General features: G+C 39.9%; 1 protein-coding gene across 2 annotated transcripts in view; it reads left to right on the top strand.

Moving 5' to 3' along the window:
- lrfn1 (leucine rich repeat and fibronectin type III domain containing 1) overlaps positions 1–18,420 on the top strand; it is a 147,847-nt gene that overhangs the window by 100,386 nt on the left and 29,041 nt on the right. Inside the window, exon 4 of one of the 2 annotated variants that reach the window (XM_036001400.1) lies at positions 16,436–16,528. The gene's annotated coding sequence lies outside the window, so the exon portion shown is untranslated. Of the gene's footprint in view, positions 1–16,412; positions 16,529–18,420 lie in introns of both variants that reach the window. The other variant, XM_031296367.2, reaches the window with a different exon arrangement.

Here is an 18,420-nt window from a genome sequence, read left to right as displayed (position 1 = left end):
TGGAATGCAAAATTTGGGGCTGTAGTAGCTGCTTCAAAATCAGCATTACCTGAAATAGAGGATGGAGGAGAGGTGGCTGGCTATACAGAGAAGCAGAAACATCATGACAGGGAAGAAGCCGAGGAGGAGGAGAGTGACCATGACAGGGCCATGGGAGCGAGTGAGGCAAAGATGGAAGAGAGAGTAGTTGACAACGTGGTAAAGAGTAGGTAAAATTAACAGGGACTCTCAGGAAGGGAGGCTCTGTGTGTGTGTGTGTGTGTGTGCGTGTGCGTGTGAGTGCGTGCCTCACATCATAACGACAACAAGCACCATATTTCATGGAGGGGAGGGGCGAGTGAGTGGTCTGCAGAATGCAGCAATGTTTCAAATCGCTAAAACATTGTACATTGGGTGATCCTCATTTTGCATAACACTCCTGAGTCAGCTCTCCTACCCATTCTTCGCTCCACGATCACCTCTAATGAGTCATGGGTCAAGACAACAAAACATCCTGCCCTGCTGATCAGTTTATTGATCTTGTTCCGGTCCTCTGATTTTAAGGCAGGAATTATTTAAAATAAGGTCAAATAGGAAGGTTTAGGATGAAAAAGAAGCTAATTATATACATCATGCCTGTCTCAAAGATATATTTTGAGAGGTAAAAATGACAGCCTAAACTCTTTACTAAGTTTCAAAAAGCATTTAAGGGAAAAGTCACAAATTAATATCAGTAGCAAAACTAAGGAAGCTCTACTACAAAATTACCAAATTAGGGGTAAAATGTTCCTGTCTGGCTTTGACTTAAGATATCCAACTGGTCATAGTGATGAAATTGAGTGAATGATGATGGCTGATTAATTCAGTACTTTCACGGGAGGACATCTTGATCCGAGAAAAAGATCTGAGTAAAAGAACGCTAGATTTTGATGCACAGAGCTAACAGGAATTTCCAGAAAGGCTGCAATTTTTTTTTTGTTGAATCTAATTAATAGAGCCGAGTGGGTGGATCTCAGTAATCCTAGATTCATAATCATTAACTCGCAGAAAGTTTGAGATATCACTTTATATCTGCAAGCCAATCATTAAGGTGATTCTGCTGGTGTAATTTGAGAAAGGATTCAGACCTAATAATTTCATTTCAGAATGGATATGGACATGTTTTTATTTTATTGCAAACGTTTTTGAACATGTTGTCATGGATTTTAAAGACTGGAACTAGTGTGTGTTCGCTGGGGAAAGAGATATCTTATTGGCAAATGCTGTGACTGCGTTGAATCATCCGATATTATTACCATGCAGAGATAAGTGAGCCTGAGAGTGCAGACTGAAATACGGTGGAAATCAGTGTGGCCTAAAAAATCTAAGAGACATAGTCAGGGGTTGGAAGTAATTCACTTTCATTCACTTGTAATTGTTGAACAGATTAATCCTACTGTTCCAACTGTTGTTAACATTTGGTGCAGATAAAGAATTATTTAATTGAGGAAGGAGCTAAGATCAATCCATGGTAAACGCCTCGCATAGAATAGAGTTGAGATGAAGCACTACCTCCAGCAGCAGGGAAATTATCTACCAGCAAGTTCTGGTCTGTACGGTTTGAAGGCCAGTAACTGTGACATAAACTCTTTTTTCAAGCCTTTCAAGCAGGATGACCCGGTCTGCAGTGTCAACGGCCTCGCTGAGATCAAAAATGGTTCAAACAGAGCAATCACAAGTACAAACAGCAACACAGGGAGCTCAAGGAAAACCGTCTATGTACCGTGGACATCTTAAAACCCAATTTAAACTTCTCAGCGCATTATTATTCATAGAAGGTAGCAGTTTTGGGAAACTGCTTTTTCTAAAACCTTGGAGAAATATTCAGCTAGTGTGAAATATATAACTGTTGTATTGTAATCAAAAGCACACTTCAATTTTATTTATAGTATCAAAAAATTAACAAGAGTTATTTAAAGACATTTTACAGGTAATGTAGGTCTAGACCACACTATAATTTACAAAGACCCAACAATTCCAGTAATTCCCCGAAGAGCAAGCATTTAGTGTGACAGTTTTAGGCAGAAACCTCGAGTGTTGAAGAAAACTCCTTTTTAAAGCTCTGACACACCAACCCGACAGCCGACCTTCGGCAGAAAAGGCAGTCGGACTGACTGCCTCCCCGAGTTGGTCAAAAAGGTGCCTCAGAAAACACCGAAGCGATGCCGACTTGAGTGTACGTTCAGCGCGGGCGCGAAACGTAATACGTCTCCATAACAGCAGGCGGCGCTAATCTGTATTGTCGCCCAAAAAAATGAAAACCGGCAGCTGATTGGACGAACACGTCACGTGGGTCTGGCTGCTCCTGGATTTTACAACCGAGAATAATGGCGGCTTGTTCGGAATACGATCTCAGATTTTACGAAGATAGTTCACCAAAATGTGATTCTGAAAACATTTTAAGCGAGAAATAGGCCATCAGTTGCTGAATCTGTCTTCATTTCAGATCGACAAAGGTCAGTTTAAAAGATTTTTGTCAGATTTTGAGAGGCTCATCCCGCTCGTCATTTCCGGGTTAGCGCTCCACCAATCAGATTGGCCATTGAGTCCGACTCCCACCTTCCGATTCAACATGTCAAATCAACCCAAATGAAGGCCGACGGCTCCTCCTCCGACTGACGACGGCACGGAACACACCAAACAGACTTGAGTCACTGACCTCGTCAGACTGTCCGACGGCCGATAATCGGGTGGTGTGTCAGGGGCTTTAGGGAGAAACCTCGGACAGACCCAGGCTCTTGGTAGGCGGTGTCTGACGGTGCCGGTTGGGGGTGTGATGAACAGTGGCAATTATAGTCACAATAAAGATAATGGAACTATGACTAGAAATAGTAGTTGTTGTAGTAGTTCATGGCGTAGCAGGACACTGCACCACTTGTTTTAAAGATTTTTGGTCTAACACTATGATGGAGAAGAGCTCCAAAGTGACATATACATTTAAGAAAGACATTCTCATTGCACTCTAAAATCTCTAAAGGCCTGACAGAGAACGATTAACATTTTTAGACTCTAAGCTCTGGATATTATTCATGGCGAATGCTGAGCGTATTTGAAGAGGCCTATTTTAACATTTTATAGAGTCCCACTATCTCACCAGAGGTGACTTGTTCCACCCCACATAACTCCATATCCATTATAGATGGCTGGCTCACACAAGCCAACAGTATACATATGTTTACAACTGTCAAATGCACCAAGAGGAGTCCTGAAAAAACAGCTATCTGACTGAGCTGGATGGATCCCGAAGACCTTGTTGTAACATTATCTCCCAAGTATATCAATAATACATACAGAGATAAATGGGCCCGAGTGCATGGAATCAACAACATGGAAGCCAATTCAGCTCCAGGAATATGTAATATGCTAAAGGGACCAGCAGAAATTCACTTCCTATTTCAGTCATTTCTAATTCCAAATATGCACACTCCTGTAAATTATCATATTTTATTTTATTTATTTATCCCTTGACAGAGCTTATTTACAGTTTGAATATAAATAATTATTTGCAAATGATGAAAATTCACATCGCAAAATCAATGGATTACCAATGAGTTAACAGTGAAATGAGGGCTGAGATGAGAAGGTTGTCTTTTATTTGCAAGTGAAGGACAGGAAATGTTCAGTTTCTTATCTGCTCAAAAGGTTGAACGAAAGACGCTTGAGTCTAAAATGTAATTTTTCTCAGGAAAATACTGTTGACGTGATTGGTAAATCAGAATTCAGGTACACAAAAGTTGTCCCCCAGTTAAACTATGTTTTGGTGTGAAAGCTCCCTTTGATTGCGTAGTGCAAGACAATGCAGGGCAGTGAGGTGTTATCGGCATTTCACTTTTTAAGTGCACAGCTCCAAAAGTTTGTAAGGGTCCCAGCAGGCACAAGAGTCACAGTGCAATTAAGGGTTTATTTATCTAAATTTCTATGTCCATGAAAAACGAACCAATTAGTGTTATATAATCGTAATTTCGAGGAGACAAGGAGAAAAAAAGAAACATTTGTATCTGTCTGGCCCCAAAAGGGGCACAGGGAAACATTAACATTAACATTAGCTCTGTATCATTTAACAAGACTAAGGGTCTGCTAGCCTGGGAACCAGACAAATCTGCGAGCTCATGTTTTATTTGCTCTGGCAGATACGTCTAGTCACCCTTCCGTTCAGACAGATCCTGGCCGGGCCAATCACAATCTTTTATCTCAAATGGGGCAGGGTTGGTACTATGGCGGGAAAAAAAAACAAAAAAACGTCAACACTTGTTCACAGCCATATTGATGCTACACCATAGGGCTGGGCGATATGGAGAAAATATATCACGATATTCTTGACGATGTCGATATTGCGACGATATCAAATATTATAACAAAATATTATTCACACAATGAGATTTTTGATAAATAATCATCAGAAATGTCAGTGTGTAAAGGCAAATAATAGAACAGCTAGAACAGTCTGTTGAGTTCAGAAAAATTACATCACTTTACTGTAATGCAGCCAAAACCAGGAAAAGACAACACTTAATATATTACGATTTTACGATATCCAAAATGTAAGACAATATCTAGTCTCATATCACGATATTGATATAATATTGATATATTGCCCAGCCCTACTACACCATCACAGCTCATCTTTGCACACTGTAGTCTGTTTACATTTGTCCGTCGATCAGCGCTGCGCCACATGTTTTGTTGCTCTGATTGGTCGTAGGTCTATTCAATTGCTTCCAAAGGCATTTTGGTCTACAGCTGTTGATTTGCTAATTAGCTCTAAACTCAAAGTACAGCTGGTATTCAGACATAAACCTGATGTTGGTGCTAGAGGAAAAGTCATAAAACCAATAAAGGCATCACAATTCAACCTGAAAGAAAGGTTTTCATTACAGGGTTTCATTACAACCAAAGTGGTGGACACGCAAAAAGCCATAGCTCAAGTTATGAGTTCCCTTTTTAATCCAGATGTCTTGGTTCTGAGCAAATACTCCACCTTTAGTGTATAGAAAAGTCAGTGCCTGGCTTTTCTTTTGCTGTAGTAATGCCAAATCTGGACACAGGTAACAAACAAGACCGAAATGATAAATGTTGTCAATACGATATATGAAAAAACTTGTCACTGTTAAACTTAGACTATTGTGAACCTATCGACAAAAAACTGGTGAAATGAAATGATTTTTAGAAGCACAACTCAACCTCTGCTGAATGTGATTGAGCCTTCACAGTGTTCTTCTAGTGCTGCTTAGTAGATTTAATTTGTGTTATAGTGTTACTGTGAATGAAAATGAAATGAAAGAAATTATTTTTTGGGATCAGCACCAGTGAAATGAGAGCCAGCCGAGGAAAGCAGATAAGCTCCCTGTATTCCTCCTTTGACATATTGGAAACAATTTTATCAAACCTCTTCTCTCCTGTTTGGTCTCTTCATCCTGACTCTTGTCTTGACAGACAAATCCTGTTACAGCTTTCAATAAATTCCAGAATGAAACACAAATTACAGAAGCCTGAGTATTTACTAGCCTGGAGAGAATTGGGATGTTTTCATGAGTGGAAGGGAAATGAAGAGCACTTGTTTTTTAACCTGTTTTGTTGGTGACTGCTGCACCACCACCTCCACAACCTGTCAAAGTGACAGCTCTGGCAGCGCTTGGGAACAACTCTGACATTATTTGCAGATGGTAAATAAGGAAAAATATCTGGATAGCCAGCATGATTCATAGTTAGTCCTAGCTCTTGTTTACAGACAAGTTGTCACATTCATTTAGCAAATTAGGCTTGTGCTTGGGGCTCTGTAAAATGGTTTTGCCCTCCCACTTTATTGGGGGAGAGGGGATTGCAAAAATAATAAAAGCTGTTTTTTCTCCTCAGCCTTTAAATGTGTTGCCTCAAAATCATTGATCTCAACAAAGGGAATATACAGCAACGATGCCAATATTTTTATTATATATATATATATGTCAGTATTCAATTAATTGTAAAAAACAAAAAAAAACATTCACCCAGCTAAAGGCAGCTCCATTACTCTCTCATAGCCTTGCTTAGAGGCTTCTATGTAACAGGATATGCTAATACTTGTCGTACTAAGCCCTTGTAATCTTCATGCTTGAATTTGCGAACAGAGCACCATGTCTATTCCACATACTGTAAATACTGATGGCATAATATCACATAATATATGGCCGTGTGGAAAAAGTCACTTGAATTTCCCTGTTTTTAAATGAACCCTAAAGAGTATAATGCAGCAAACTGTGGTGCTGCAGCATAGATGTAAAAGATGTAAAACTGTTACGGATTAAGGTAAGATGGCTACGTATACCCCCCTCCTCTATAATACATTTTCATGGAAACTGCAGACCGTATGCTTATGTAGCAGTCAGTGAACCATGAAATCACTTGGTTTTCATGAAGCTGATTTGCATTCTCAGGTTAAAGCTCAATGGAGCAGGAGAGGTAGTTGTAAAACCTTAATTTAGTGTATCAGACCTGTCTTTTCTTATTATGGCTGCACAAAATGATCAAAGTGTCACTATTACTGGAATGACGCAGCATGCTAATGGCATGAGACTTGTGGACAGCAATACCACCTCGCACTGTTTTTAAACAATCATGGTGTGATCTGTATTTGTATCATTCTTCATCATGAGCTGTCTGCAACATGTTGCTGAGTTGATGAAGTTAGATATGAATATTCACCCAAGCAAGTCCAGAACATAGCGCAGTGGAAATATTTTTATGACAAATTAGGTTTTAATAATAGCTGCTTGAGCAGTGTGTGTGTGTGTGTGTGTGTGTGTGTGTGTGTGTGTGTGTGTGTGTGTGTGTCCTATACCGTTCATATTAATCTCATTCCCCTATGTGCGCTCACAGCCACGTGTATACTCTGCTACTGTTCAGCTACCTAAGCCCTCATAATATTTTGTCCTTTTGAAGTGACATGAACATGTCAAACCACTGAACATTTCCATAAACTACACCATGCAGTCTGGTGATGGCGCCAAAACCTGTAGTGGTAAGATTTACAGATTATGTAATTGTTGGAACCACATTGTGAAACAATTCTTTGGGAATTAGGGAAATGTGAAATCTTATCCTAGTGAGCAATTTGTATAGCTTGATTATTTTTTTAAATGAAACACAGATTTTTGCTTCAACTCAGGAAGAATGTGAAAGTATCGTCCCAATTCAAGATCCACTTAGCTTTTTCAAGAGTTTTCAGCTGTTTGCTCAGTTGTCATGGAGATGGATCTGCTTACATGCAGTATCATGCTTAAAAGAGTACTCCACCTTTCAGCATTGCACTCCTAAAACACTATTGTATAGAATCAAAATCGATGCAGCAGAACCAAAGATATTGTAATTTTTATTCCACACATTCTTCTTCCTTGTCAAAACCTGGCACCTAAATTACCCACGATGCAACTTGACCACCAACAGTTGGGTCAGAGATTCGTATTTTGTCAAAATACTATTTACAAGAATTAACTTATCTCCTAAGGGGACAAAAAAAGACTTACTGCTGTACTTTATACTCTTGATGATGCCTTTTTATTTTGTAGTGTGAAAACACACTCTTAAAAGCAAAATTTACTTTATTATTTATGTCAACTGCAATCTTGGATTAAATGATTCATCACATGCCAGTTGCTTTGGATTAATACCATATTAGGATGTTTGATGTTCAGTAAACTATGACCTCCTCCGATGTTTTACAAGATTTGGGCTGATCATGTCCCTCAAACATGTCCAGTCCTTACCCAAAGTGTTCTAACTGGAGCCAGAATTATTTCAAAGACATTTCACAAAGCAGAGCATGTGCATAACAACAACTCAGTTAAGTGACCTAAATATCACTTGTTTTATATTTCATGTGGCTGTAGCTTTCATCTTGGATGGCAATACTCTTTCATTATTTCCCTGAGAAGATTAATCAAAAAAAGAACAACACATTTGATAGGCAAAAATTGTTTAATTAATTTTTAGCCATGTTAGTGGCAAGCGATGGCAATCTGTCGGTCCACCAGTTTGGTCCAGACTGAAATATATCAGAAATATCTTGATTATTTATAACTATTGGATTGGATTCACATGGAATTTGGTACATATATTAATGGTCCCCAGAGAATGAAATGTAATAACTTTGGTGAACCATCTTATCAGCCTCAGCTGTATTTTGTTTTTAATGCTAATTAGCAAATTGAAGCATGCTAACACACAAAACTGAGATGCTAAACATGGTATACCATCAGTCATTGTGAGCTAGGGCTCACAAATATTCGTTCGATCTGTAGGTATGTGATTTTCAGTTTAGTGTGGTGTTTTGGCGGTATTACAGCGCTTGCTGCTGGCTAATTAATGCAGCGCTATGTCATCCATCTCAGCCAAGAACGGAGAAATGTTGAGTTACAAGCAAGCAGTCTGATGTGTGTAGAGGTCTGTATGGTTTTACTGTAGCAGCCTGGTATCGTTTTCAGGCGATTTGATAAAGGTAAAGATAGTACAACTGTTCATAACGCTAACACAGGCGCTGACTGAGCATTCATTCACAAACACTGCGACGATCATCACTCGTCAGACAGTCTGGCAAAAACGCAGGGTTTCCATTTATTTTGAATGCCTGCAGCAAAAAGTTAAGACCGATTCAACTTTTGGAGAAAATTAACATGACGTCGCCTTGCGGAGGACAGCTACGTTACCTGCTATCAGACTCGTCTATCCGTATCGCGGCATGAGAGTCCCATTAGGCTATGTTCACACTCAACGTTTTTTTTTGACAAGAAAAAGTTGACTAGGGTGCTTTTGTGGTGAAAAAAAAGCTGGGAGCGTTTTTATTCCAAAAAGCAGCTGAAAGCATCTTTTGTTGCTATAACAACAACTACTGCTACAGTATCCTAGCTAGAGCGCTATGTGGATCGGTGCTAACGTTAGATAAAACCAAACAATTTCTAATAAGGGAAGAAGTTCCACTCTCTCGTTACTTCCGGCTTCTGAACTGGTTGCAGTTCCACCAGAGTTCCATATAGGGGGCGCTCACAGGCCAGTGCAGAATGAATGGGACTCTATGGAGCTATACCCCTCAAAATCCACTTTTCTCAGGATATAATTTTTTGTCTAGTAATTTGAATGTTGCATTTGAAAGGGGAGGCTAAGAAAATACACACTGCTGGGTGTTAGATTTTTTTAAAGTGGCTTTTTTGTTCTAAAAAGCCTTTTAAAATGTCAATGACGTCATACACATATACGGCCAGAGATTCTGCTTTACGGCAAGCTTTGAGTCGCTTCCTTTTTTCTCTCGAGGCATCGACAACACAGCTGACAGGTTAGACTCTCCCTGTCAATACACGTGCTAGAAAGAGGTTTGCTAATGTTTTAAAGACCACGCCGAAATATTCACTCTGGCATTCTGGTTCTGCTTCGGATGCCGTCAAGCGGGATCTCCGATCGTAATCTGTCCTTCACTGACCAATCAGCATTCATTAGCAGAATGCTAGCGTGTTATGGGCAACAACGACTCAACCTGTAACAAATCGAAAGGGCATAAGTACTCGTTCATTCAACTTTCGACCTATAATCCATGTTGAACTTGCAAAACCTACAATCAAATCTGAGATTTCTCATCGACAATCAGGCGAAAGAGACAAATTTAGCCGTCTAGCTCCATAGGGTCCCATTCATTTTGCACTGGACCGTGATCACCCCCAGTGGAACTCTGGAACTGCAACCAAAGTAGGTAAAATGGGGCTTAATAGGGAGTGGAACGGCTTTCCGTAGACGGGCTTTGATAAAACAAAGCAGTGGAGAGAGAGAGAGAGAGAGAGAGAGAGCTGCTTATACAAAGCGATTTCCCTGTACAGGGAGCACCCGGTCATACCATATACAGTAACTAGCTGTGCTCCGACTTTCTTGTTGTTATGAAAACGACAGGTCTTGCTACTCTGCTTGTCATTGGTCGGCTGTCAAAAAAGCGTTTTACGTAGAGTCTTTTTTTTTTTTTTTTTTTTTTTAGAAAAGTTTAACTTTTTTCAACTTCAAAAAGACGCTCTGAGCTGCAAAAAAGAAGTCGGCGGTGGCGTTTAAAAAGCGCACTCAGGACATTTTTGAAAACACGGTTTACTCCATAGGATTATACTGTAAAACAGCCGCTGGCAGCTTAAAAAAAAGACGCCAAGTGTGAACATAGCCTTAACGTTACTGTAGACAGGAAACATCACTGCCTCTATCGCTGCAACAAAAAAGTTTTAAACACTATGAAGGTAAAAAAAAAAAAAAGCACTGAACTGCCGAGGAGTTTGTACAGCAATAGGTGACTGTGTCCTACAACAACAAAGCAAAGTCGTTTCATCTCTTTTTCTCCGCTGCCTTCACATGCTGCCTTCATGTGCGGTCGAAAATTTTAACAACAATGCAGGTGAATGGTTCCACTAATCCTACTGCTCCGAATTGTGATAAAAGTGACAAAATAACGCCAACATGTTCCTATTTACATGTTGTGATTTGTAGAGTCACAGCGTGTACAAAAAACAACGTAACATGAGACACAGCCATCTTCTAACCGTAAACAAACCAGGAACTATATTCTCAGACAGGCTTGCTGCAAAGCAAATCATTCCGCCCAAGTACTATATTCTTCCGCCTGAGAATATAGTTCCCGGTTTGTTTACGGTTAGAAGATAGATGGCAGTGTCTCATGTTACGTTGTTTTTTGTACACGCTGTGACTCTACAAATCACAACATGTAAATAGGAACATGTTGGCGTTATTTTGTCACTTATTGGGAGCAGTAGGATTGCTGGAACCATTCACCTGCATGTTATGTGCTGGCCTGATGCCGCTGGAACCGTCAGACAGCCTTACAACACGCATGGAGATGAGAAGGGTATGTATGGACTTGTCTAACTCTTCGGGTTATGGTGAATAAGCTAAATTCCCAATAAGTCGGCGTGTTCCTTTAAGCATTTTGTCAAATTACTATTTCCAAGGACAAGAATGAACCTTCAAGCTTAACATGTCTTTGTGAGTTTAAAACACATTTATCACAGTTGAAAGCTGCCTGTGAATGATTTGTACATGTGAATGTATGGACAGTTAATACATGTTTTATAACATACTGTTATAACATACTGTGGATTTGTTCATGTGTTTCATATATTGTGAAATTATTAATTGTTGATACTCCTTATATCTGCTACAACTCTACAACTACATTATAGCATACATTTCTTTTATGATTAACAGTTTTATTAATTATTTAAACAACATACAGAATGTATAGACCAGAAAATGTATTAAATAATTGAAGAAACAAAATATTGGCCGATAATGAGAATAATCGTTAGTCGGAGTCCTAGTTGCACTGGAGTTGAACTGCATTGCAGAGTTCCAAGCGTAGTACAAAGAGGCCACTTGTCAGCAAAATCCAATTGCTGGTTTAGACCTGTAACTTAACCTGTGTTGATGTGATTGGATGAAGTCTCATTGAAATGCTTGTGCGCCTTCAGCTAATGCATTACAGAGGACCTCAACGTGTGATCCACCAGCCTCATCTGATGGAATCTAACCATACAACAGCCAGCCTTAATTATCCCTTATAGGTTTTTGCGATCCCAACTGGCTCCTTTAGTTCCAGCCCTTCTCTTGGTAGCCTTTCCCTCGAGCAACGCCAGATTTATGAGTATTGATTGGCTGGGGAACACACATACACACACACACACCATCTTTTCTTGACCTCTAATGCCAAAGGTTTGTAGAAGCTAATAAAAAACTAATTATTCAATCAAACTACTCCTACAAGCAATTTTCCTCGAAACAGTTTTTTGTCTCATTTCAAGTAAAGGGCTCCGCTCGGTTCAAGATAGGCCAGTGCGATGGGCGCGTTCATTAGAGTCTGAAGAAGTTTTAGATTAGCGGAAGCAGCTCAGACAAAAAAACTGCTTCTTGTTCTTAATAATAATCACCTCACTTTTGTGGATTTTGTCCGCAGTTGACTGAAGATTTTGCAGTCGATAATTCAACTGGATATATTCATTGTATTTAAACACATTAGCTCTACACTTAGTGACACATTTTCAATATGTTCACAGTTTCGGGGCATTGCTGTTCATGCACCTCTATTAGGTAGATGTAATTAGGTGTTGACTGTAGCAACACAGCTGGTGAAAACCCATGAATACATGCAGCACTATGATTGATACCTTGCCATGTAGCGTATATGATCCAGTGTGTAAAGCATGTCATTAATCAAAGTCCTGACATGAGGAGTAAATGACTGTAAAGCCAGGGGAAAAGAGGAATGGTCTTATGGCGTTTAGTTACGTGGATCTTGCTGAGGATGAGATTGAGCTCACCGTTATGACAGCTATCGGGCTACTCTACACCTCCGAACAGCATCGCTGTTTCCTGTACGAGTGGCTCTGTCAGTCCACTGCTGAGTCATGATGGCATTGAGAATGTCCTTTAATAAGCATGTTGCGGCTGCTTTACTGCTTGTCTTCATCTTAGGCACTGTGATCGCTGCAGTTACGGAAAGTAATGTACAGTAGGTACTTGCTGAAAAAAATGAATTCTCACCAAAACCTTTACTCCCGTCAGGCAATTAAAAAATAATTAAAGTATGTAATGAATACAAAAAACCTCCTCACATCATGGCTATGGTGGAATTAATTTCCCATACTGCTGTGGTCTATTAAATGATGTGGGTCCTTGCTTTCCTTGCCGATAAGCTCAGGAATTGCCACCGCTTCTGTCGATATCTGGGGAATGGAGCACAAAGAAAGGCGACTATCTCCAATATCAATGCATTCACTCAAATCTATAATTGATTGCAGCTCCAAGGCTTGTTTTTGTCTGCCTTGATGGTCAGCAGGATCTGATGTAATGAGATGCCTGAAGGTCTTTTTCAGAGGTTTCTTTTGCTGCTTTCCCTGAGCTGATATCTAAGAAGGAAAAAAATACCCCCTCTCTTTAAGCCAGTAGAAAGATAATTCAGACATTGTCTTTTAAATTTGTAATCTTGTGTGCTTCAACAAAACATATGAAATAGCAATTCTATTTTATTCCAATCTTTAAATAAATCAATGTAGCTCTGATCCGCTTTTCCTGATACTTGCTGTAGGCAGGGTTTTCAAGGAAATCTCCAAGCAAATCATGAGATAGAAGAATGCTTGCTTCAGATATCTCACTTTCACATTCTAATAAAATCATATCCCCTTGCCTCTGCTATTCTCTCACCAAGCTAATTGTTATATATGGACAGATAATGCTTTCACTGCAGGTACATGTATGACTATATACAATCAAAGTCTGTTTTTAAGCCCATAAAATACATATTGATGTTGCTCATCTTTCAAGACAATACAGTATGTTGAATAGAAAGGGGAATTTCAAGGTTAAGACTGTTTTCTTATGAAAGAGATTGAAAAATAAATGTGTTTCATCATTCCTGTAACCTGGCTGGCCTCATGTGTTTTTTTGATGCCGCACACATCAAGCCGTCTGTGTGTGGATCGACAGACAGAATAAAACCGCATTGAGGTAAAAAGAAAAGTCTCAGCCACCCCTGTTGCAATACCAGATTATTTTAAGTAACAAAGCTGGCAGCGCAGGAGGATGACTGTCTCCCTAACAACTGTCTCTGTTGCCCAGATAGGAAGGAATCACCCTGATGGATAATGACTTGGCGCAGTATGTCCTTTGGCCAAAGTTGCCTGGCACTGAGGATTTTTCTTCTTCTGTCTTTTAACTCCAAATAATGGCCTGGATAGAAATAGAATGAGAAATGGAGAGGTAAAAGCGTGAGGTGCCACTAGAGCCGCCATAACATGAAACAACAAGAGAAAGCTGACCCTTCTGTTTGTGTTCACTTCCGGCTTCAAAGCAGACACGGCTGACCACTTTGATGAAGCTCTATCTGAAACATGTCAGCACATGTATGCGTCTGCATATTTATGACACTTTGTCACATCATCATTTAGACACACATCCCATCATCTATGTTTTATTTGTTTCTTCCTTCTATGCTGTAAGTACAGCAGTACACATTCCTACACAGACGTCACGTTTGTTTACCGCTGTGGTCATGGCAACGCTCTAATGAGCTCTGTATCGCCCCGCTAGCGGAGCCTAAGAGTACATGTTGAGTACGTTCACCAGCGTCGCACATTTTTGCCAGCAGGGCCAGGCGATTTCATTTGCGTTTGCGTACTTGCGTGGGCCGTGTTTCCGTGGACCAGTGAGCCAGACCGCCTGACACCGGACTTATCACACAGAGCCAGGTGATGCTTTGATGCCTGGAAACGAAGATAGAACTAAAAAATCAGTTGGGTGATGGACTTCTTGTTGGGATACAAATTAACTTTATGCACATCCCAGTGGTTGCTCAGTGTCACAACACACCACTTAGTGTCCCATTGGCTGTCTGAGTGTGCCGCAGCACCGCCATATACAAGCAAGTAGGAGCAGTTAATATGCATGGCATGATAGACTGTGAAATGGTAGACTGTGAAATTTCTGACACCTACACTCTTTTACTTTGTGTGTCTTCTTCATTTCTTAAACTCTGACATGACAGCACTGACTCCAGCTGGAGATGAACTGAAAAGGATTGGAGTGACGTATCAAAAAGCAAAAGCTTGCGTCATAAATACTTCATTGGCTGGATGAATAGCTGAAGGTGACAAGCCTAATGTCCCTCTCCGAATACAAATTGATGTACAGTAGAGCCGGAAGACGATCCTGAGTGGAGAATTCTGTTTTTTTTAATGCATGAAGGCTCTCTGCAGACAAATTTCAGCGATATGGTTATCTCTCTTGGGTTGCGTGCTGCTGTACTGCAGGCAGAGCTGTGACATGTCATGTAGCTTGTTTTGAATTTTAGGGACAAGTGAGAAACTGAAGGCCCGTGACCTTGGCAGTCTCGTCCCTCCCGTTTGAGGAAAAACAGCAAAAATGAAAGGAAAATTTTAGAAGTAAAAATAGCCTCTTAGGTGCGTTACAAAACCTCATCCTCATCCATTTTCATCAGATATGTGCATGGCAACGACCTTATGTTAAAGCATGCAGTCATTATTTGCACCCATTAATCACCTTATTTTCTCAGTCACAAAATCTCATCACGAGCGAAAGATTCCCCCGTTCTTTGTTTTGCACAGATACATTCCAAAGCTGTGTCAAAATATGATGAATTTTTCATTATGCTTCCCTTTACTCTTTGTTCTCCTTTAGCTCCAATGATGCAGTGAAATATTAATGACAGGACACACATTCATAGTCATGGTATCTCTAACTCTGTTTTCCTGAAGCCTCTCCTGCTGCTCATGCTTCTTTCCTGTTGTTTTATAATCAGATCAGCGTTCATATCGCACCCAAGGCTGCCAAGTGGAAAAAGGAGCAAGCTTAGTCAATGAGATTATGAATGTATGACTGCTTCTCTTGTGTGTTAAGGAAGGTCGCCTCCTTCACTAGAATACCGTCTAAAAGTTGGTGATAAACATCCCAATATGTGTTAAAGTAGGGCTGGGCGATAAAGAGAAAATCAAATATCACGATATTCTTGACCAAATACCTCAATGTCGATATTGCGACGATATTGTATGGTTGACTATTAGTGCTTTAACAAAATGTTATTTACACAATGAGATTTTTGATAAATAATCACCAGAAATTATTTAATGACTTAGTGGGTAAAGGTAAATAATAGAACAGCTAGAACAGTCTGGTAAGTTAAGAAAATTACATCACTTTACTGTAATGCAGCCTGTAAAACCAGGAAAAGACAACACTTACCATATTACGATATCCAAAATCTAACGATATCTAGTCTCATATCACAATATCGATATAACATCGATATATTGCCCAGCCCTATGTTAAAGCAGTCACACCTCTGGCGGGGTTTTGTAGTGTAGTTAGCTAACCCACCTCAGCCATCCTAATTCTTATTTTTTTGTGTAATTAGTATTTTTATTTAAATTTGTGTACATTAACATTGTTAAATTCTAGTCAACGGCTCAAGTGACATATGTACATGTATCCCTTATTAATGATCAAAATAATCATAAAACAAATCATAATAGAAATCAGATTATAAAATGAAATAAAATAAAAAATAAATAAATAGAAATACACTAATGGATCCAATGTATAGTCTTAGAACAATAAGCACCATGATCTCATATTGATCTAGATCTGTCCACAATAGTAATGTACTGCAAGTAATCTCCCCATTTCGCCACATATTTCTCAGTCCTGTCCTTGGAGTTGAAAGAGATTTTTTCAAATAAAACCACTTTTGCCAGCTCTGTGGTCCATTCCTGGAAAGGGGGCTCTCCTGGCTTCCTCCAGTTTCTCATAATAATTTGTTAGCCGTCCTAATCCTAATTCTAACAAAAAGACTAAACATGTTTCTTGTCCTCTAGGTGGTGTTTTCCTGTGACGCCAGTGGGAGTCGCCTGCCACAGCTCTGACTCTCTGACTGCCAGCTGATCGGGATGCTGATGTTAAACCTGTGATGGAGACCGGGGCTTGATATCTGGTGAGTTTGTTGTGTTTTCCAAGTCACTGCATATTGATTGTGAGCAGTTGCAACTCTGCATTAAACTGGGCCAGCTCTAACTATGCTGGAAATGATGTGTTAGCAGCGGTGCATCAGCAGATTGAAGATGCAGTACTATGTGGATCACTGGTGGGAATTTGTTACAGAAAATACAGAAAAGACGGTGAAACTACAGGTGCGGAGCAGAACTGGGTCAAATTTGCACATGCTTTTCCTTTGTTTTACACAGTTTAAACAGCCAACATAAGGGTGGAGTTTGTCAAATCAGAATCACCTTTATTCGTTAGGTACATAGACACACTGTGCATCTAAACAAAGACTAAAGCATACTGTATATGAAGAGTGTGTGGGAGTGTGTGTGTGGATACATATTGTATGTGTAGTAACTTTATATGCATACAGTAGGGGGTTAATGGACATTATATACAGCCTGCTTAGCTTTACACTTGACAATAATGGATAATATATACATTTTCTAGCCCAATTTGTATATTACTCTGTCATGGTATTACAGGGTAGTTGTACTGGGGTAGTTGTACTGGGAACCGACGTCTGATTTAACTGTTCATGAGAGCAATAGTGTGTGGAAAGAAACTAGATACATTTGGTTTTAGAAGTGCAGGGACACAAATAAGTCAGAGGTTCTTTAACAGAAGAAAAAATTACCAGGTATGTTGCAACAGGTTATCATGCTTTTCATAGTAATGGTAGTTGTAACAACAACAACAACAACAACAACAACAAATAAGTACTATGTAAATCTCTGTCTAAGAACTATATATTAAATAATATTTATTTCCTCAATACATGCAGAAGTATTATTTTTATCGTCTCCCTTTTATTCTTTCGTTTTGATTTTGACAACTGGACAGTAACAGTATATTGTTCAGATAGATTTTTCCTGAGAAAATATAAGGAGGCTACAAAAATACACTTCTGTGAATAATTACTTCCCTACCTAAACATAGACTTTAAGGCAGACCCCACCCATCTAGCACCTTGTGTCTTGACTAACTTTGCCAAGTATTTCAAATGATTTGACCCATGTGTGGCACAAAAAGGTTCTACCTGGAGTCGTAATGTAATTGACTGCATCTCTGACTAACCTGAAATGGGCCATAAAATACTCTTCAAAACACTGCAGCAGTACATAAACGCAGTTTCATGTTTTCAATCGTTACAATATATAGCATGAAACTATTAATTAAAACCCGGTACACAAGAGGATAGAGTTAATGATCTGTGCTGCGTCTTCAGAGAGCAGTCAGCCGAGAATAATTGTGTGCATCTGAAGTGCAGTAGGTACCTGTATCCCCCTTAACATCTGTCTGGTGTTCTCGGAGTAGGTTTGCATCCTGAAAATGTCATTGCACCACATCCAGGCGCTGTATCTGATGCAGCGTGCTGCCAGTAGCTGTGCTTTGCTGACGGCGAAGTTTGAGGAAAAGGTCTGGGTAATTCCCCTGGGGCAGTCCAGTAAGGAGGGGGGTGGGAGGTGAGTTAATTTGACCTACCTTTGACCCTCTGAGGTCAGAACCCCTGTGGTTTTCTGAAGTCACAGGGGAATCACATAGTGCTGAGAGCAAAGAAATATGATGGCTCCCACTTGTCCTCCTCTGGTTCAAAGGGAATGGCAGGGCAATGCTAATTAGCCAGCTTGTGTTACCAAATTGAACATAACTGCTGTTCCCTTCAGTGTTCCCCCTCCCCCTGGTCGTACGCCTAACAAGCCGCGTCTACAACAGTCATGCAGCCTGCATAACTCTGCATATTTTGTGCACCGTGAGACATCCTGTTCTGTTTTCGTCCTAAAAAAGAAATTCCAATAGCTACTCATTTTTTAAGACAATTGAATTCACCCTTTCCTGTTA

This window comes from Sander lucioperca, chromosome 5 (genome assembly GCF_008315115.2).
Source record: "Sander lucioperca isolate FBNREF2018 chromosome 5, SLUC_FBN_1.2, whole genome shotgun sequence".
Taxonomy (NCBI): domain Eukaryota; kingdom Metazoa; phylum Chordata; class Actinopteri; order Perciformes; family Percidae; genus Sander; species Sander lucioperca.
Note: the sequence above shows the minus strand (reverse complement) of the source record. Positions and strands in the feature narration are given on the sequence as shown.